The following is a 22,929-nucleotide window of genomic DNA, read 5'->3' as shown; positions in this document are numbered from 1 at the left end:
AGACTGGTTAGCAAGGTTAGATCTCATGGAATACAGGGAGAACTCGCCATTTGGATACAGAACTGAATTAAAGGTAGAAGACAGAGGGTGATGGTGGAGGCTTGGTTTTCAGATTGGAGGCCTGTGACCAGTGGAGTGCCACAAAGATTGGTGCTGAGTCCACTATTTTTCATCATTTATATAAATGATTTGGATGTGAACATAGGAGGTATAGTTAGTAAGTTTGCAGATGACACCAAAATTGGAGGTGTAGTGGACAGCGAAGAAGATTACTTCAGATTACAACAGGATCTTGATCAGATGAGCCAATGGGCTGAGGAATGGCAGATGGAGTTTAATTTAGACAAATGCGAACTGCTGCATTTTGGGAAAGCAAATCCTAGCAGGCCTTATACACTTAATAGTAAGGTCCTAAGGAGTGTTGCTGAACAAAGACACCTCAGAGTGCAGGTTCATAGCTCCTTGAAAGTAGAGTCATGGGTGGATAGGATAGTGAAGAAGGTGTTTGGAGGTGGTGCTGGAAGCTGGTAGAATTGCAACATTTAAAAGGCATCTGGATGGGTATATGAATAGGAAAGGTTTGGAGGGATATGGGCTTGGTGCTGGCAGGTGAGACTAGATTGAGTTGGGATATCTGGTTGGCATCGATGAGTTGAACCAAAGGGTCTGTTTCCAAGCTGTACATCTCTATGACTCTATGACTGGCACTCTATTCACCACTTTAATATTTATCCCCTTTGCCACCAACACGCCATGGCAGTAGTGTGTACCATCTGCACAATGTACTTGAGTAACACATCATGACTCCTTGCACGGCACCTTCCAAACTGGCGAACTGTACAACATGGAAAGACAAAGGCAGAAGATGTATGGAAATATTACCACTTGCAAATCCCCTATAACCCATACACCATGCAGACTTAGAACTATTTGCTGTTTCTTCACTGTGGCTCAGCCGAAATCCTGGAATTTATTTTCTAGCAGCAAATGGGAATCCCTACACATCATAAATGCAGTGGTTCAAGAAGACAACTCATAACCACTTGCATTTATTGATGGACAATAAATGGTTACATATACGCAATGACTAAATTCCAGTGAGCACATTTACAGTAATTTCCCATGACTCATGGAGAAAAACTCATTGGTGCTGGCCTCCTGAATATCACTAATGTCCTGGAGTCTGGTTAGGACCATAGTACATAGAACAGAACATCACAGGAACAGGCCCTTTGGCCCATGATGTTGTGCCAAACATGATGCCAAATGAAACTAATTCCTTCTGCCTGCCCTTTTTCCATATTCCTCCATTCCTTGCATATTCATGTGCTTATCTAAAAGTCCCTTAAATGCCCGTATCATAGCTGCCTGCACCACTACCCCAGCAATGTGTTCCAGACATCTACAACTCTCTGTGTAAAAGACTTGCCCCTCACACTTCCTTAGAACTTTTCCCCTTTCACCTTAAATGCATGTCCCCTATTATTAGACATTTCAACTTTGGGAAAAAGATTCTGACTGTCAACCCTATCTATGCATCTCATAATTTTATAGACTTCTATCAAGTCTCCCCTCAGCCTCTGCTGCTCAAGAGAAAGCAACTTGAGTTTTTCTAGCCTGTCCTTTTTGCTCATACCCTCCAATCCAGGCAACATCTTGGTAAACCTCTTCTGTACCCTCTCCAAAGCTTCCATTTCTTTCCTGTAATATAGTGATGAAAATTGAGTGCAACATTTTCAGTGTGGCCTAACCAAAGTCTTATAAAGCTGCAACATGACATCCTGGCTCTTGTACTCAATTCCCCAAACAATAAAGCCAAGCATTCTATATACCTTCTTTCCCACCTTATCTACTTGTATGGCCATTTTCAGGGAGGTATGGACTTGAACCCCAAGATTATTCTGTACATTAATACTGTTCAGAGTGCTGCGCTTAACAATACCTCATCTTAACATTTGGTCTCCCAAAGTGTAACACCTCACATTTACCCGAATTAAACTCCATCTGCCATTTCTCTGCCCATATCTGCAATTGATCTATATCCCACTGTATTCTTTGATGACCTTCTACACTATCCACAACTCCACCGATCTTTGCATCGTCTGTAAACTAACTAACCCACCCATCTACCTTTTCATCTAAATAATTTTAACGTATCACAGCAGAGGTCTCAGTGTGAATCCCTATGGAATACCACTTGTCATGGACCTCCAGCATGAAAAATACCCTTCCATCACTACCCTTTGTCTTTTGTGGGGAAGCCCATTCTGAGTTCACGCAGCAAGGTCACCATGGATCCCATGCATCTTAATCTTCTAGGTGTGCTGCCATGGGGGACCCTATTGAAAGCCTTACTGAAATCCATGTACTGAAAAATGTGTTGTTGGAAAAGCGCAGCAGGTCAGGCAGCATCCAAGGAGCAGGAGAATCGATGTTTCGGGCATAAAAGCCCTTCTTCAGGAATCTGAAACGTCGATTCTCCTGCTCCTTGGATGCTGCCTGACCTGCTGCGCTTTTCCAACAACACATTTTTCAGCTCTGATCTTCAGCATCTGCAGTCCTCACTTTCTTCTAGTTGAAATCCATGCATACAACCTTCACTGCTCTACACTCATCAGTTACTTGGACCTTTACAGTAAAGCCTCACCCAGAGTTCTTTTAAGGCTTTGATCACCCAAAAGAAAACATACAAAAAAGTTACATAGTCAAAAGGTTATACTCTTCCAGTATGATAGTAAAAATAATAAACAAAATCTGAGCCCTTATTCTAGACTTTCAGTTGCCCCCTTGCCTAATTCATCCAGTACAAATACATGATGCTGTGCATCATGAGCAAAAATACAAAAACACCTACCTTAGTTGCCAACGTAGTTAAGGAAGCTTTCTTCAATTGGGAAAAATGGAGCTTCAAACTTGCAGTTCAAGAATAGATAGCATTTGAAGATAATTTACTTTCATTCCTCCTCACAGTAATTCTGCCTGGAGGCAAGCCCTTGTGACTTGGTTGTTGTGGGCTCAGGCGTCCAGGTTAAAACTTTTTGAAAGCAAGATTTTAATGCCATAGCATAAAGAGCAGCCAGCCATTTTGCTGCTTACAGAATCTCATCATCAGTCAGTCAGAGTGATTTGGTGAAAAAGTCTCAGAACAAATGTTGCCATGCCAAGCAGTCAGAAAAAGTGTTGTTTTGGGACAGGAAGCCAAGCAGAATGTTGGTGAGAACAGATCTGGTGGAACAAAAGAAAACCCTATTAGGGAGTTAAAGAATGAAAAATCACAAGTAGGTATCTTGCTGCTGGAAGATTGAGTGAAGGAGACTTTGTTTAAAATGGCACCACAAAATTCATGTTGGCAGGTCCAGAAGAAGAGATCCTGTGACAGCCAGGAGTAATTTGGGGACTTTAAGAAGAGTATGACATTTCTACTGAGAGTGCAGTGAAATGGAAAACATGGTGTGGGGTTTTCTGTTGTGTTACAACACTAACAGGGAATATCTTTTTTCCTTTATTTAGTTATGTTTAGTTAATGTGATTTTAATTTGTTTCTTACAGTAAAAGTCTTAAATCATTAAATCTTGTCATACAATTCTTGGCATTAATCAGTTGAATCTGATGAAGAGTCACTGGACAGTAAACATTAACTCTACGTTCTCCCCATGGATGCTGTCAGACCTGCTGAGTTTCTCCAGCAATTTCTGTTTTTGTTTTAAGGTATTGCTACTTCCTGTCATTACAGAAAAACAAGTAAAGATTTTAAAATTGAAAAGTTAGAAGAAAAAATATGAGATACACATTACTTATGACATTCTGTAGTTCTGTTGTGTATTAACTGAAAGCATACTCAAGAAGAAAAATTCAGACTGCTCATATTAAAATGAAACTGGAGCACAGACTAGAAACAGAGTTCATGGCAGCTGGTGATGAATTAAATCTGTCTGTTTGAAACATATAGGCAGAACCAAAGCAAAAGGTGACCATATAAGATAACAACAGTGATCAAAGCTAATGATGAAACAAAGGAAAGCACTGCTTTAAAACTGAATGGCCCAGCTATAACCAATGAGTTGTGAGGAAAGATATGTTCTTGTTGTAAATTAGCACTTCAGAACGGTGAAGTTGTCAGTCTTACCGGAAATGCTACAAAGACAAAATGTGTGGTGAAAACCAAAAATAACTTAAAAAGAACTCATAAACTGATCAGTAAGTCGGGTCAAATGTTTTATTTATCTGATCATTGGCACAACTTTAAATAACTGTCGTAAAGCAGCTAAAGAGGATATTACTTGATAAAAGAAAGAGATACCTATAGTTGCATAAAACTGTAGTTAAATATGCTTCCCATAACAAATAAAATCAAAGGATTAAATCATGTAAAAGACTTAATAATAAAAATGCTCCTGAATTTAAACAGAATGAAAACATTTCAAACAGGCTAAATAAAAACCAACAGAACTGCTGATGCTGGAAATCAGAAACAGAAACAGAAATTGCTGAACAGCTCAGCATCTGTGAAGAGAAATTAGAGTTAATGTTTCAGATCCAGTGACCCTTCCTCAGAACCAGTTCAAACAGCAACACCCTAATTATATTGTTATTCTTGATAAAGTTAAAAGCAACCCATGTCAGAACAGAAATGAGTGTGGGAGCAGATAAAAATAGAGATAGTTGATCATTCACACTCTAAGGTGATATCCTGTATATTTTACAACCCAGGAGAAAGTGAAGACTGCAGATGCTGGAGATCAGAGTCGAGAGTGTGGTGCTGGAAAACACAGCAGGTCAGGCAGCATCCGAGGAGCAGGAGAATCGACATTTCAGGCATAAGCCCTTCATCTTTAAATGGTTTGTGAGATCTGTAATTCATCATTCAATGCCTCTACATTGACTTGTCTGTAACACCCATGAAATGAGTGAAAGTTTATAGATATTTTTGGGGCTGTCACTTTCTTCAGACTGCAGTGAACACCATCACTGCCTCAGATATTTAATAAATATATTGGGAGAGGTTTTCTATTTTAGATTCACTCTAGACATTGTTTACATACACAAAGTCCCAGATCCATCTGCACTACACTTTTTTGGAGTCTCCAATTAATTAATAGTCTGCCTTTTGATTCTTCCTATCACTTCCTCACGCTTTCTTATGTTAAACTTCATCTGCTAAGTTTTTGCCTACTCACCCAACCTGTTTGTATCCCCTTGCAAATTCCTTATATCCTTATCACAACATGCCTTCCTGTTAGGTTCTTTTCCTGAGGTTTCACACCTGAGATGCAATTTGGACGCACCAACTTCTGCAAACGGTTAAAGCTTATTAAAGCCTGTACAAGCTAGGTGACCCCCTTTGACCCTCTTTGCAGGCATGCAAAGTCAAGTCAAAAGGGGCCCCAAGCAAAGAAAACACATCCCTTTTATACAGGTCAGTTGGTAATGCTCACAGAAATGCTGTCGAGTTCCCCCCACCTCCCTTAACTACATATTACCCCATGGGAGTATACAATGGGAGGATGAGGTCATCCCCAGAGATAATGTAAATACCCTAATCCTGGGGAATTGTTACGCAAATGATTTCTGATTCAGTGATTACCCAAGACAATGTAAGTGTGATATACCTAGCTTTGGTGGATGGCTATGAAAGCATTTTTGAATGGAAGGGGCTGAATGATAGTTTAATTTGATAACAGTAGGGGAGTAGTAGCAAATGACTATCGAAATGGAGTGGGAGTCATCCGCATTCTTGCATGAATATCATCCCCACCACTTCCAGGATGTTCAGTCAGTGCAGTTTAACCCTTTGATATTACATTAATGTCCAGGAAGATAGCCCAATTTAATCTCTTAACATTACACTCCCAACTATTTTGTATCATCTGCAAATTTGGATGCATTATACTGTGCTCACTCCTCCAAATCATTAATTCAGATAGTAAATTATTAAGCCCTAGGACAAATCATTGTGATATTCCATAAGTTACATGTCTCCAAACTGAAAAACATTAATCAAATCAATCAATCTATTATGTTAACCAATCTCAATCATTTTTAACACGTTAGCCCAATACCAAGGCCACCTCCTATCTTATGCAATAGCATTTTATGTGACACCTTATAAAATGCCTTCTGGTAATTGAAATATGCAATATCTACAGATTCCCCTTGATCAATTTTACATGATATATTATCAAAGAACTCTAGCAAATTTGTCAAACATGATTTCTCTTTCACAAAACCACATTGAGTCTGATTATGAGTCAAAGCTCATGTGTCCTGCTGTATCTTCCTTCATAATGGACTCTAATATTTTCCCAGTGATAGATGTGATGTGGAGGTGCTGGTGTTGGATTGGGTTGGACAAAGTTAAAAGTCACACAACAGCAGGTTATAGTCCAACAGGTTTATTTGGAAGCACTAGCTTTCGGAGCGCTGCTCCTTCTTCTGGTAGCTACCTGACAAAGGGGCAGTGCTCCAAAAGCTTGTACTTCCAAATAAACCTGTTGCACTATTACCTGGTGTTGTGTGATTTTTAACCAATGATAGATGTTTAACTAATGGGGTATTAGTTTTCTTCTTTCTGTCTCCCTCCCTTCTAGAACAGGAAAATCACACTAGCAGTTTGCCAATCACTGGAATCCAGTGAGTTCTGGAATAATTTGACCAATGCCTCCACTATCTTTGCAGCCACTTCCTTTAAAACCTTGGATGCAGGTCCTCAGATCCTGGTAATGTATCTGCCTTCGGTCCTATGAGTTTGTTGACTACCTTGTTCCTCATGACAGAGACTGTTATAAGATCTTTCCTCCCGTTAGCACCTTGCTTATCGGATATCTTTGGTTATAATGCAAAGGTGCCATAGTCCCACTCTTTCATTAGAGACTCAGATGACTGGTTTAACCTGACAGTCACCATGTCTTAGGCAAGGAGCAAAGTTGAGAAGGCAGGACCCTTAAGAGCACTTCAGTCAGTGTAGGAATTGAATCTGTGTTGTTGGTGTTACTCTGCATTGCGAACTAATTATCCAGTCAACTCAGCTAACTGATCCCCTGATATCTTAATAATAGTGTCCTCCACCATGAAGTCTGATGCAAAATATTTCTTTAAGTTATCCTCCATTTCCCTGCTATCAATTCCCCAGTCGCATTCTCCAAAGGCCCCACATCCACTTTAATTATTCTCTTTTTATACACCAACAGAGGCTCTCGCTGTTTGTTCTCATATTTCTTTTCAGTTTACTTTAATAATCAATTTTCTCCTGTTTTATTAATATTTTAGTCATCCACTGCTGGTTCCTAAAAATCCTTTGGCCTACCACTAGTTTTTGCCACTTTGTATGCCTTAGACTTTGATTAGATATACTCCTCAACTGCCTTTGTTAACCACAACTAGTGCTTCCTTCTCATCGAGTTCATCTTTTCGACTAGAATAAAATTTACTGAGTGTCGTCTAATATCTGCTTAAATGTCTGCCACTGCTAATCTAGTGATCTTTCCCTTAGTTTATTTTCCCAATTCACTTTAGACACATCTTTCTTCATACCTTTTTAATTATCCTTATTTATGTTGAGGACACTGGTTTGAGACTTGATTTGCTTTCCCTCAAACTAAATTTAAAGTTCTGTCAGATGATGCTAGCTGCCCAAAAGGATCCTTAACTACTCGATCTTTTATTAATTCTACCTCATTATAGATTATAGATCTGAAATAGCCTGTTCCTGGATAGGTTCTGCAATGTACTTCTCTAAGAAACAATACCAGCAGTAACAAACTTCATCACAGGTCCTGCCTTACACCCTTGAGCAGAAAAGCAATAATATTAACTTTGGTGCAGTAAGACAACCATCCTTCTCTTTTAATAAGCTAGTGTGAACATTTCTTCAGAGCATAACAAAGAAACTGAGGATCTCACTGAATTCTCAGATATTTGTTATCCAATCCAAAAATCAAGGCAAAGTGAAAGTTAATTATGGCTTTCGTTTATTTTGAGGTGGCATCACGGATGGTACAGTGGCTCAGTGGTTAGTACTGCTGTCTCACAGCACCAGGGTTCCAAGTTCAAGTCCAGCCTCGGGAGATGGTCAGCGTGGGGTTTGCACATTCTCCCCCTGTCTGCGTGGGTTTCCTCCAGGTGCTCCAGTTTCCTCCCACAGTGTAGGTCAGGTGAATTGGCCATGCTAAATTGCTCATAGTGTTAGGTGCATTGGTCAGAGGGAAATGGATCTAGGTGGATTCTCTTTGGAGGGTCGGTGTGGACTGGTTGGGCCGAAGGGCCTGTTTCCACACTGGAGAGAATCTAATCAAATCCTGGCTAGTGACATTTGCCCTAACACTGCCTGTCATTATATTCTGTCTTTGAGTTGGCGGAGCAATCTGTTGTGTTAATTGCCTGCCTTAGACTCAAAATGTTGCAGTAACCAGCAGTCAGGATTTATGAGAAAGAAAGAGGATCAAGTTTGTGAAATTTCAGTGCACTGACCACAGTACATGATATGAAACACTTAACATAAATGCTGCCGAGTAATTTTGCATCTCAGAAAAGGGAAGTGACAGCATTCCAACAGTTTCTACTGACAGAAAACAGACCAGGGGCCATTAATTTAGTTTAAGTTCAGAAGAATCAGGAGTTCAGTCCAAGAGAACAGTTTCCTTCTAGCAGAACAATTTTAGTTTGTGGAGTCTCTAAGCTTTGAAAGTTGGCAACAAAGTTTTAAAGGTGTCAGAACTGAAAAGAACATTAGATGATAAAACTGCGAAGAGGTTCAGACCAGGAGCATTGCAAATAAAGTTGTGAAACTATGTCAGCAGTCCCAGAAAGAAAACTAGAAACAGTTAAGTATGACATTAAAGAGTTAAGATAAGAGTGACATTTCATGTAAATCATTTTGGCATGCCTGTGTTCAAGGGCTATTGTATCCAAGTGTTACCTACTTACCACTATCAAAATGATCCAACTCAGAATATTTCAAAATTTATCCTCTTGGCAATTTTACTGGTTGACAATAGTTGGGGCAGGGGTTTTACTCTACAATTAACAGTCTTGTCCTTGAACAGTCCTATACCTCATATGACTATCTCAAAGGACAAGAGGTACAGGTACAGGGGTACACCATCACCTTCAAGTTTCTCCCTCATTGTGTATACATTGAAAACAACTTTGAAAGGGAATGGATTGGACACATGTTTTATAACATTATCATACATGGTGCATGTTCATAGCATATGGCTATCTTAATTACACATCATCCAGTCATGGAAATCTATTGTCATGCTTTGATTGCTGCCAGGTCAAAATCCTGAAAATCCCTAACTAGTAAACATTGTAGGAGCATCTTCATTGCATAAACTGCAATGGTTTGAGTAGGAGGCTCACATTCCCAAGATAAGCAAGGGATAGGCATTAAATATTGGTCTTGGCAGGCATTTGCACATATTGATGATGATTAAGAATTGACTGGTCTTGAATCTAAAGCTGGGTGTTCAAAATGCAAGTTGTTACCTTCTGCAACCAATTCTCATTCTCATTCTCATGAACATAGAAGTCCTTTGCAATAGTATTGTGCATCATAATGTGTAACATAGTCTTGTCATATGTACAATCAAAACTCTCATTTACCTGTAGCAAAAAAAACAGAGCTCACTTGAAACCCACTGGGTCAATCAATATATGTGGACTTCTTCAGATTTTGTTTTTGTATGTGTTTTCTGCATTAATTCTCTGCCAGTTTCTTTTCAGTTGTTGCAGTGAGGACTTTGGCCCAGAACAAAACCTTGTAGGATTTTTGCACAGATACTGATAGACCATCTGTATGTTGTGACTATTTACTGAAACTGTAAAGTACTGGGACAGTCTCTTCCAAATTTTCCGTGTTCAAAGATCTCTATTAGTTATATTAAAACTGTCAGAATATTGTGCATTCCACTTTGTCTTGTTTGCTTTTCTGTGTTTTAACTGTTGGTGGTAAGCAACAAATTCTGCAATGACTCAGTCAGCACAGGTTTCAAATGCAACAGCACCATGGAGAAACTGGAAGTGCAACAGACTCGGAAATGTCTGCCATTCAGATATATAGCTCATTCATAAATATATAGAAATCACACTGTGGGAACAAGGGGAATGATCTTGTCCATAGCAAGGGGTGTGAGGATGTTCAGGAACCAGGTTTGAGAGGCTAGGGAGAAATGGTAAAGGGGTAGTGATGGTGTTGCATATCACATACAGGGCATCTTCCAAAAAGAATTATCCCAACCTGGCCCAACACCAGTCATGTAGATAAAGCTGCTAGGCTTCCTGCTTGGCTTGGGTTCTCCCTCTGACATGGATTCAATGGTGGCGGGGTTAGGATAAGGCACTGAATTGGTCATTAATTGTCCACCTAAGAGCATCAATAGACTCAGGGGCAAGAAGGTCTTCACCACAAACATTCACCACTATCTGTAAAATGGGAGGCAAGAAGGGCAATTGTCAGGAGGGAGAAGACAGACTTCTGATGCATCCTAAAAGTTCCTCCCACCTCCAAACCCACAAGTGGGGGCTGTAAACCTCAGAATCATAGGTGAGAGAAGAAAAGCAATGCAATTTAGTGTAACAGACAGCAGCCAATATTTGAAAACGTAAACCACAAGATTCTCTTAAGCAGCATGTTCAAACTTCAGGTTATTATTCAGACTGACATAATTGATATTCAAGTTGCTATCAATTGCTAAGTTGCTAAGAAACTGCACACAGCTTTGTAAACATAACTGTACAAGATGGCTAATGACAAATGTCAAAGTAGTTGTTTCATGTGCAGAATTGTCACAACTTGAATTCCTTTCTCATTCAAGTTAGAAATGATCCTTGCAGGACTACCTGTGACTCAGCACACTAATTGAAGAGAATACGGGTCTTTCTCGATTATTATTCTGATTGCTGTAATACATAGCTGATCAAATAAGTGGAGGTGGTCCATCCAGATTACATACTTCCTTCTGCAGTTCAATAAAGATAAATGAATTGAAACACTTAGTGACCTTCTCATCACCATCCCACTCCTCTCCACCCCCCCCCCCCCCCCCCAATATTGGTTGAGGGAATTCTACAATAGTAATACCATTGAATGTCAAGGGGTAAAGCTTAGATTCTCTCATGTTTGGGTTGGTCATTGCCTGGCACTAGTGTATAGTCAATGCGATTTGCCACATATCAGGTCAAACCTGGGTATTGCCATATATGAACATGAGCTACTTCAGCTTCTGAGGATTTGTAAATGGTGCTGAATATTATGCAATCATTGGTGTGTATCCCCATTTCTGAACCTATGATGGCGGGAAAATCACTTATAAGCAGCTAAAGATAGGGCTGAAGACACTACTCTGAGGAACTCTTGCAGAGATGTCCTGGAACAAGATAACTAATCTCCAAACATCACAATGCATCTATCTATATGCTAGGTATGTTTCCAACCAATGGAAAATTTCCCCTGATTCTCATTGATTTCAGTTTTGTTAGGGTTCCTTGATGCCACACTCAGTCAAATTCTATCTTGATGTCAAAAACAGTTGCTCTAACCTCACCTTTGTCCAAATTTGGACCTAAAGCTGTAATGAGGTCAGGAGTTCAGAGATGTCATTAATTCACAGATATCATGGAATTCTGGTGATGTGACACTGGCAAAACCCAAACTGAGCATCAATAAGCAGGTCACGGCTGAGCAAGTGTTGCTTGGTGGTACTGTTGATGACACCTTCCATTACTTTGTTAATGATTGACTATAGTGATTGCTATAGACTGATAGATCAGTCATTAGCTGCATTGTTTTTGTCCTGCTTTTTGTGGACAGAACATAGAGTCATCGAGTCATAAAGATATACAACATGAAAACAGACCCTTCTATCCAACTCATCCATGCCAGCCAGACATCCCATTTGCCAGCATTTGGCCCATATCACTCCAAACCTTTCCTATTCAACCACCCATCCAGATGCCTTTCAAATGTTGTAATTGTACCAGCCTCCATCACTTGCTCAAACAATCCATTCCACACTCGGACTGAACTCTGCATGAAAAAGTTGCCCTTAGTCCCTTTTAAATTTTTCTACTCTCACCTTATTCCCTCCAGTTTTAGACTACCCCGCCCCAGGGAAAAGACCTTGGCTATTTATCCCATCCATTCCCCTTTATGATTTATACCTCTATAAGGACACCCCTCAACCTCCAATACTCCAGGGAAAACAGTCCCAGCCTATTCAGCCTCTCCCTATAGCTCAAACATTCAACCCTGGCAACATCCTTGTACGTCTTTTCTGAACCCTTTCACTTTTCACAACATCCTTCCTATAGCAAGGAGATAAGAATGCATGCAGAACTCCAAAAATGGCCTAACCAACATCCTGTATGTTGCAACAGACCTCCCAACTCTTATATTCAATGCACTGACCAAATGCCTTTTTCACTGTCCTGGCTATCTGCAAACCTGCATTTTAAGGTCTCTTTGTTCAGCAATACTTCCGAGGACATTACTATTAAGTGTATAAATCCTGCCTTGATTTGCTTTACCAAAGTGCAGCATCTTAGACTTACCTAAATTGAACTCCATCTGCCACTACTCTGAGGTAACGTTCTTTACTGTCCACCACATCTTCAATTTTGGTATCATCTGCAAACTTGCTATCCATACCTCCTATGTTCTCTTCTAAATCATTTCAATAAATGACAAAAAGTAGTGGACCCGACACCGATCCTTGTGGCATACCAATGGTCACAAGCCTCCAGTCTGAAAAGCAACCCTCCACCACCACCCTCTGTCTTCTACCTTTCTGTTTCCAAATGGCTAGTTCTTTCTCTAGTCTGCGTGATCAAACCTTGCTAATCAGTTTACCATTAGGAACCTTGTTGAATGCTTTCTAAGTTATGTTATCCTGAATCAAAAACGCTACACTCCGCCCCAAACTCTCTTGCCACTCTTTCTACCCTTCGTATAGCATCTATATCCTGGAACATTAAGTTGCCAGTCGTCCACCCCAAGCCATGTCTCTGTAATTACAATGATATCCCTGTCCCATGTTCCCAATCATGCACTGAGTTCATCTGCCTGAACTGTTAGGCCTCTTGCATTGAAATAAATGTAGTTTAGTTTATCAGTTCTACCTCATTCCCTGTTTTGTTCCTGCCTTCCCTGATGGCTTGATTTACTTCTTTTCTCAACTGTACCACTCTCAGACCGATGTCTTTCCTCAATATCTCCCAGGGTTCAACACCCATCTCCCCACTCCCCTCACCTTATTAGTTTAAGTCGTACCAAGCAGCTCTAGCAAATCTTCCCACCAGTATATTAGTCCCCTTCCAATTCAGATGCAATCTATTCTTCTTATCCAGGTTACTTCTACCCCAGAAGAGATTGCAATGATCCAAAAATGTGAATCCTTCTATCCTGCATCAGCTCCTCAGCCATACTTTCATCTGCTCTATCCTCCTATTCCTAGCCTCACTAGTGAGCAATTTTACAGATTGTTGGGTACGCACTAGTAATATAGCTGTATGGAACATATTGGCTAGGAGTACAGCTAGTTCTGGAACATGTCTTCAGTACCATTGCTGGACTGTTATCAGGGCTCATAGCCTTACAGTATCAAATGCCTTCAGCCACTTCTTGATATTAAGTGAAGTGAGTTGATTTGGTTGAAGACTGACATCTGTAATGATGTGGACATCAGAAAGAAGACAAAATGAATCATCCATTTGATTTGAATTGAATTGAATTTATTGTCACATGTACCGAGGCATAGTGAAAAGCTTTGTCTTGTGAGCAATATAGGCAGATCACATAGTTAAGTAGCATATTTAGCAAATAATAGGTAAACAGCAGCAAAAACCAAAACACAGGTACAGGCGAATGTTAAGAGTTTGTGAGCAAATTCAGTATTCTAAAGTAGGGTAGAAACTGGTGTGAAACTGACTGGTGCGAGTGTTCAGACTTCTGTACCTTCTCCCCAGTGGTAGAGGTTGTAGAGAAACATTGCCAGGATGGGATGGATCTTTGAGAATGCTGGCGGCCTTTCCTTGACAGCGGGCCTGGTAGATTGATTCTATAGATGGGAGGTTGGCCTTTGTGATTGTTCGGGCCGAGTTCACCACTCTCTGTAACCATGTCCAATCTTGAATGGGACAGTTGCCATTTAGAAGTGACACACCCAGACAGAATGCGCTCGATGGCGCACCAATAAAAGTTGGCAAGGGTATTCGCCATCATGCCAAATTTCTTCAGCTGCCTGAGGAAGAAGAGACATTGTTGTTGTGTCTTCTGGCTGAATATGTTTCGAAATGCATCAGCCTTGTCTTTTGCACTGATATGATGGGCTACACCATCACTGAGGATAGGGATATTTCTGGATCCTCCAGCTCCAAGGAGTTGTTAAATTATCTACTACTAATCACAAAATGGATGTATCAGGAGTGACAAAGTTAAATCTAATTCATTGGTTTTGGGATTGCATTGCCCTGGCTGTTGCATGATGCTTGAGTCATTAGGCATGCATTTAGTACTGTGTTGGAGCTTTATAAGGTTGTTACCTTATAAGGTATGCCTGGTGCTGCTTCTGGCATACTTTCCTGCACTGTTTATTGAACCCGGGTTGTTCCCCTAACTTGATGGTAATGTTAAATTGTTTGAGATGTTATGCCACGGAGTTTGTAGTTGAGTACAATTCTGCTGCTGATAGTCCATAATGCCTCATGGATGTCCACTTTTGAATTACTAGATATGTTCAAGGTCTTATCTATTTAGTATGGGGGAATGTGCAACATAACACAATACTGTGTACCCTTGAGGTACTCTTGAGAAGGATTTGGAGTTGCCTGCTTGAACTGCTTCAGTCCATCTGGGTTGCACTGATGTGAAGAATGTTCCATCTTTTTGACCAAATGAAATTGAAGCAATGGTGAAGTAGTTCCAAATCAGATTGTGTGTGGATTGTAAAGGAATTCGGAGGTGGTGGTGTGTGTCGCTGTGTTTGGGTTTGCTTCCCCTGTTCTTAAAGACGGTAAGGTCATTGATTTGAAAGGTGCCACTTGAAAAAGTCTTGGTGAATTGAAATACATCTTGTAGATGATACACACCACTGCCATTGTCTTTCACTTTGAAGAAAGTGAAGTTTAAGGTGGTAGATGGGATGCCGAACAAGCTTTGTCCTGAATAGTGTCAAGGTCTTTGAGTTTTGAATGAAAATCCCAAGAATATCAATGGTGGAGGAATTCAAACTCAGCACGGGTAATGCCATTTAGTATCAAGAAGATGGTTAGTTTGTCAGTTTTGGATGATGTTCATTGTCTGGCACTTGTGTAGCACAGATGTATGTTGCCACTTGTCAGCCCAAGCCTGATGTTGTCCATGGCTTTCTACATAGACTATTATAGAGTCATAGAGTCATAGAGATGTCCAGCATGGAAACAGACCCTTCAGTCCAACCCGTCCATGCCAACCAGATACCCCAACCCAATCTAGTCCTACCTGCCGCACCCAGCCCGTATCCCTCAAAATGCTTCCTATTCATATGCCCATCCAAATGCCTCTTAAATGTTGCAATTGTACCAGCCTCCACTATTTCCTCTGGCAGCTCATTCAATACCTGTACCACCCTCTGTGTGGAAAAGTTGCCCCGTAGGTTTTTTTTTATATCTTTCCCCTCTCACCCTAAACCTATGCCCTCTAGTTATGGACTCCCCAACCCCAGGGAAAAGATTTTGCCTATTTACCCTATCCATGCCCCTCATAATTTTGTAAACCCTTATAAAGTCACACCTCAGCCTCTGACACTCCAGCCTGTTCAGCCTCTCCCTATAGATCAAATCCTCCAACCCTGGCAACATCCTTGTAAAACTTTTCTGAACCCTTTCAAGTTTCACAACATCTTTCCAATAGGAAGGAGACCTGAATTACACACAATATTCCAACAGTGACCTAACCAATGTCCTGTACAGCCGCAACATGACCTCCCAACTCCTGTACTCAATACTCTGATCAATAAGAGAAAGCATACCAAACGCCGCTTTCACTATCCTATCTACCTGTGACTCTACTTTCAAGGAGCTATGAACCTGCACTCCAAGGTCTCTTTGTTCAGCAACACTCCCTAGGACCTTACCATTAAGTGTACAAGTCCTGCTAAGATTTGCTTTCCCAAAATGCAGCATCTCGCATTTATCGGAATTAAACTCCATTTGCCACTTCTCAGCCTATTGGTCCATCTGGTCAAGATCCTTTTGTAATCTGAGGTAACCCTCTTCACTGTCCACCTCAGATTGTAATAGGTTGCAGTTGGAACTGAATAGTGTGTAATCATCAACAAGCATCACTGTTTCTGACATTTTGACGGAACGACAGTAAATTATCAAGCAACTGCAGATTGTTAGATCTCAGAAACTGCCCTGTGTAACTATTGCAATGATGCATATTTTGAAGTGGCAAGGTGTGTCAGTGGTTAGCACTGCTGCCTCACAGCACTAGGGACCCAGCTTTGATTCCAATGTTGGGTGACTGTGTGGAGTTTTCACATTCGTCCTATGTCTGCGTGGGTTTCCTTCCACGATCCAAAGATTAGGTGGGAGGAAATGCAGTTTAGGTGGATTGCCCATTCTAAATTGCCCGTAGGGTCCAGGGAGTGCAGGCTACTTGGATTAGCCATGGGAAATGCAGGGTTACAGGGATGGCATGGGTCTGGGTGGGATACTATTCAGAGGGTTCATGTGGACTGAATGGTCTGCTTCCACATTGTAGGGATTCTGTGTCCTGGACTGAGGAATTTGGCCTCCAGAAACTATACCCACCTTCATTTTCAAGAGATATGAGTCCAATGAGTTTTCCCTTTGTATCCCATTGACTTTACTTTTACCAAGGCCCCTAATGCCATTTTCAGTTAAATGTTGCTTGACCTCAAGGGTGCTTATGTTCATCTCACCCCTGAGAAATAGATACTGGATTTTCCTAGAGCTGAAAATCAAAATAAGAATGATTTAACTGTCTGATTAAGTTAATGATTGCTACTTGTAAAATGATTTATGATATTTTCAGTTGACAGAAGCATTTTATTTTCAATTGATTAACGGTTGTCAGGTCATCAGTTTTTCAGCCTTAGATGCTTCACTTTCCATGTACAACATTCATAATATACAGCTATTATTTGGAGCAAGTCAGCCGAACACCTTTAAAATTTCTGATGATCTTTGACTCCTAATGTGATATATATGCATTATAAAGCGACAGTAAGATTCAGAGGCAAGGATTCTCATCTCCACCTGCTGAATACATAAGATTTCTAGGTAGACTAATTTAATTACTTCTGATGCACATTTGGAGCAATCTGCATGTCAGAACTCTTTAACTTCCTGCAGCCCCAGCATCCATCAGTCACCACCAAACTTCAAAGAAATTTGAATGCAACAATAACTTAATTAGTCATTTGGTAGTAGGTAAAGCGAAATCAACGTTTATATTGTATGAGAGGAGAGTGTAGATTGGTTGGTAAGTGGAGTCTGATTGGTAGAGGTGTTGCCATGGAAATTGCACCAATTAATGTTAACTGATAGTTAACTGCCAAGCAGTTAATTTTAAACCAAACAGATTGACTTTGATTCGTCAAGGTATTACCCTGAGAAATGAACTAGAGAATAGCTATCACCTATTTTGTTGGGTTGAAACAGATGTATTCTATGTAGTATATTGTCATGACCATGGATCATAACCTGGATCACTGATGGACATATTGAACTTTAATTCCAAGATGCGTTTATTTTTAATAAAAATACAAGATCTTGCATTTAAGATGGATGCAAGTACATTGGAGAGAGTGCAAAAGCAGTTTACAAGAGTGGTTCCAGTAATGAAGAACTTCAATTCTGAGGATAGATTGAAGAAGTTGGGACTGTTCTCCTTGGAGAGAAGAAAGTTTATAGGAAACCTGATAGAGGTTTTCAAAACCTTGGGCAGGCTGGATAAAGTAGGTAGAGGAAACTATGCTTACTCAGGAACAAGAATACAAAAGTACAAGTTTAAAGTAATTTGCAAAATATGGGAAGGTGAAGTGCAAAGATCCAAGTGTCTCAGCATGAAGCGGCTTTCTATAACATGCCTCACAGAGAGACTCAATACTGACATTTTTTATAAATCCATGGGCTCCCACAGCTACCTGTATTACCCTCTTCCTCCCCTATCTCCTGCAAAAATTCTATCCAGTATTCCCAATTCCTCTGCCGCATCTGCGCCCAGGAGGACCAGTTCCACCACAGAACACACCAGATGGCCTCCTTCTTTAAATACTGAAATTTCCCTTTCCACGTGGTTGAAGATGCCCCCCAATGCCTCTCATCTATGTCCCGCTTCTCCGCCCTCAGACCCCACCCTTCCAACTGCAACAAGGACAGAACCCCCCCACCGGTCCTCACCTTCCACCCCACCAACCACTGCATAAACCGCATTATCCACCAACATTTCTGCCACCTACAAATGGACCCCACCACCAGCGGTATATTTCCCTCCCCACCTCTATCCGCTTTCTGCAAAGATAGTTCCCTCCACGACTATCTGGTCAGGTCCACGCCCCCCAACAACCCACCCTCCCCTCTTGGCACCTTCCCCTGCCACTGCAGAAATTACAAAAGCTACACCCACACCTCCTCCCTCACCTCTATCCAAGGCCCCAGTGGAACTTCCCACATCCATCAAAGTTTCACCTGCACTTCCACAAATGTCATTTATTGTATCCGTTGCTCCTGATGGGTTCTTCTGTACATTGGGGAGACTGGATGCCTTCTTGCAGAGTGCTTTAGGAAACATCTCCGTGACACCCGCACCAATCAACCCCACCACCCCAAAGCCAAACATTTCAACTCCCCCTCCCACTCTGCCAAGGACATGCAGGTCCTTGGCCTTCTCCATCACTACTCCCTCATCACCGACACCTGGAGAAAGAGCACTTTATCTTCCGCCTCGGGACCCTTCAACTCCATGGCATCAATGTGGACTTCACCAGTTTCCTCATTTCCCCTCCTACCACTTTACCCCAGTTCCAACCTTCCAGCTCGGCACTGCCCTCATGACCTGTCCCACTGATCAATCTTCCTTCCCATCTATCCGCTCCACCCTCCTCTCTGACCTATCACCTTTACCTGCACCTCCATCCATCTTTTGCACTGTCAGATACCTTCTCCCTAGCCCCATCCCCCTCCCATTTATCTCTCCACCCTGGAGGCTCTCAGCCTCATTCATGTTGAAGGATTCCGGCTGAAAACATCGATTTTCCTGCTCCTCGGATGCTGCCTGACCAGCAACACACTATCTCCAGCATCTGCAGACCTCACTGTCTCACAGAGAGACACCCCATCAAATGCATATCATTACTGCACAGGAAGGTATTGCAAGAAAGAAGACCCAAGGGAGATGGAGAAGCAAGGTGGTACCACTGCAATAAGAGATATGAGAAGCCAACTAATTAATCATCAAACCTACTGATTTTCACATTCAATGACCTGATAATTTATACTGCATCCCTCTACTCTACAGTCCTTAACAGAATGGTATTAAGCACATGGTGTGAAGAGAGCAAAGGGCCCAATTTATCATGTTTGGAATGAGAAAGCAATACATTGTAGTGTGTCCTTGTGATTTGGGAGGACATTATTGCTAGTAATTATGCATAATTTACAGTTCATATTATTAAGGGCTGTTGAAAAAGGCAGAGAGGTATATTCACATTTGTTGCCTTTGTAAGATTATTGAACCTGTGTATTGAACTCAGGTTCTGAGGTGATGCTGGTCAAATTGGCCCTGTCAGCCACCTATGTTTGATTCTGGGATTGGGAATGTTATGTTTCTGTGTCAGTATGCTCATATACTTTTAAGGAACATAATACAGTAGTGACCCCGGAATCCAAACACCCTATTGTTCGAACAAATTGGAATCCGAACAATTATTTCAAGAAAATTTTGCCCTAAAATCCGAACACATTTTCAGAATCCAAACATCACATACCATTCAGGTCGCACATTGTTCATTCAGTTCGTCCCGGGAAGTAGTCATGAAAGCATCTCTCATGTGTCCATCACTGGTTTACCTCATGTTTTCACCTTGATTTGTACTTTTTTTAAAATTATCACCCTTGTGCATTCACCATAGCACCCAAGAAGAGCAGTGAAGCAAATAAGTGCATTCACCATTAGCACTCCACATTAAGGTAAATGAAGTTATTTTCATGTTAGTACATTTATTTCTTGTTTTTATTATTATTACTTGATATTTAGGTCATTTACTCATCTTATTTTACCTTAACCATGTATATTTGCAGTTAAAAGTGTCTTGAAAAGTTTTTTGGGGTCCAGAAATGGATTAATTCACTTTCCATTATTTCTTATGGGGAAAATAGTTTCGGAATCCAAACTTTTTGCAATCCGAACACCCTCCTGGAATGAATTAAAGTCAGCTTCCGAGGCACCACTGTATATCAGTATGGTCTTTGTGTGGTTTGGGTATTTTGTTCACTTGCCAGATGCAATCATTCTGGTCATGATCACAGTAGAACCTAAAACACTCTGACCAACAGGTATATAAAAATTGTTTGTCTGCATCTTTATAACAGTGAAAAGAAATTAGCTGCTGGTCAATAGACTATCTACAGATCTGTAATGCTGTCTGTACTCACAGAAGCTGATACTGTTTGAATGGTGAAGAACTGTCTCTTTGTCCAAAACCATTGTCTGATTGGATTTCACATGGTTTGTCACTTCTCTGCCATTAAGATGCTTGAGTACAGTATAGATGGCCACAAATACTCACCATAATGTCAGTGTCTCCTTCAGCAGTCACATGCTAAGGGACCTATGGCTTACAAAGATCACATACTGTGATACAATAATGATGTTAGGAGCATGTCTGTTAACGGAATAGATATACATTTACATGTTGACCATGAGACATATCACAGAGTACACCCAGCTTTTGGGAGGAACGTACCCATTTAAACAAGCACTCAATGTCATGCCAGAATATCATGGAGGTGGGTGAACTGTCCAATCCTCAATGCAATACAATGAAAAGAGTGCCTCATCAGTGAAATGAAGATGAGGCCTGGGAGTTAAAGTCCTTCATACATACAAGTAGATGCTAGTTACGTGACGCAGTGGAGAAAGCTTCATGTGGATCCTTTCAAGCCTGATTTTAACTGACTTATTTACTTATATGGAGGTAAAATCGAGCCCTTGGATTCAAAGTAACAAATTGCCCAGGCTTCATAGCTGAAAATGCATGCGAATTACCAACTATTCCGTAACCCCCTGCTCCAGCCAGTCACCCAACTAATGCCTCAAGTTAAACTCAGGACTCTCACTTGTTTTCTTCCCAGCCCTTTAAACATGCTCTGACTCGGAAGTGAAAATGGAACCATTTGCAACAGTTTGAAGCATTGCTGATAATTTAACTGTGAGCTTGCATGAAGTAAAATGGACTCTTTTTATAAGCTATGATAATTAAGTGCGATATATGAAGTCATGCACAAGATATTGGTGACCAAAGTTTTCTTAACTTATTCAGCATTTCTTTGACATTTGGATGGCATTTTCAATAACTGAGACTTACATAGTGTGGTAGATCTGATGTTTCTATGCTGCAGTTTCTACTCTGTAATTCTGATCCTGACACTTCAGGTCATGTCTGGGACATTTTAATATAGACATGTATGATTAAATGGTGCTCAAATTATATGAGTCATGCCCCTAAAGTATCAAGAGCTCTTAATGATGGGACAAATGATTCATGTTGCTTATTGCCTGCACCAAGCAATATTGTTGAAAATGATTTATTTTACAATCTGCAGCTTAAACAAACTTCACAGCATGCTGAACTTAAAAAAAAAGCTTTTGGATTGGGTTTTATGCTACACACCCAGTCAGAACTGACCTAAACTGCATGAGGAATGGTGTAAAAGAAATAAATGTGCTCAACTCCACCGGGCGGTCATCAGACTGCACCCAGAAGAATTTTAAGGCACTGCATCCAAGTCTTGTTTTTATATTATCAAAGCAAATCGGGAGCCATAGAATCAGTGAACTGCTGAGCCTTAAGGTAGACTTGTGCAGAATATCATGTGAGAAGGTTAGTTGATTATGAAAGATTTTCCCTCACTTGACTATTGTTCTGCAGTTGAGAGAAATGCTTTCTGAGGTTTCAACCCATCAATAATCAACAATTTCTCTCCTCTGCTGCATTTCCATTCACAGTCAACAAAGTTCAGACTCATAGGGATTGTGACTTTCTTTTTACCCTCTTAGGATTGTTTATTTTATAACAAAAAATCATGGGTTCAAATCCCATGTCAGGATTTGAATGTGAAAATGATTGATAGTACTAGCTCATCTTATTGAGGCAGTCATGCTCTGTTGCAGTGTGGTTAGCACTGCTGCCTCACAGCGCCAGGGTCCCAGTTTCGATCCCAGCCTCGGGTGACTGTCTATGTGGAGTTTGCATATTCTCCCCATGTCTACGTGGGTTTCCACCCACAGTCCAAAGATGTGCAGGTCAGTTGAATTGGCTATGGTAAATTGCCTGTAGTGTTAGGTATATAAATCAGAGGGAAAATGGGTCTGGGTGGGTTACTCTTTGGAGGGTCGGTGTGGACTGGTTAGGTCAAAGGCCTGTTTCCACACTGTAGGGAATCTAATCTAATCAAGTATGGGAGTTAAACCAAGGGTTCTATCTGTCCTCAGATGTATACATATAAAATCCCACAGTATTATTTTTGAAAAAGAATGGAGGAGTTATTCCTGGTGTAATGGTCAATATTTTCCTCATCAATTAACATCCCAAAATAGATTATTTGGTTAAAATCAATTCATGGACTAGATGCACTTTGTTCTTGGCTGTTGTGTGTGTACCTTGCCATTAAGGCAATTGACCTCAAGTCAGTTAATCTTTTAAT

General features: G+C 40.8%; 1 long non-coding RNA gene across 3 annotated transcripts in view; it reads left to right on the top strand.

Annotated features, from left to right (window-relative positions):
- The window catches only part of LOC140481556 (uncharacterized), a 62,967-nt gene that overhangs the window by 12,235 nt on the left and 27,803 nt on the right, over window positions 1–22,929 (top strand). Inside the window, exons 2-4 of one of the 3 annotated variants that reach the window (XR_011961554.1) lie at window positions 4,711–4,839; window positions 6,588–6,716; window positions 9,724–9,887. This is a non-coding gene — a long non-coding RNA (uncharacterized lncRNA). Of the gene's footprint in view, window positions 1–4,710; window positions 4,840–6,587; window positions 9,888–22,929 lie in introns of those variants that run through there. The other 2 variants (XR_011961555.1, XR_011961553.1) reach the window with 2 other exon arrangements.

Source organism: Chiloscyllium punctatum, chromosome 9, assembly GCF_047496795.1.
Source record: "Chiloscyllium punctatum isolate Juve2018m chromosome 9, sChiPun1.3, whole genome shotgun sequence".
Classification (NCBI taxonomy): domain Eukaryota; kingdom Metazoa; phylum Chordata; class Chondrichthyes; order Orectolobiformes; family Hemiscylliidae; genus Chiloscyllium; species Chiloscyllium punctatum.
The sequence above is the reverse complement of the archived record's forward strand: the minus strand, read 5'-3'. Positions and strand labels throughout refer to the sequence as shown.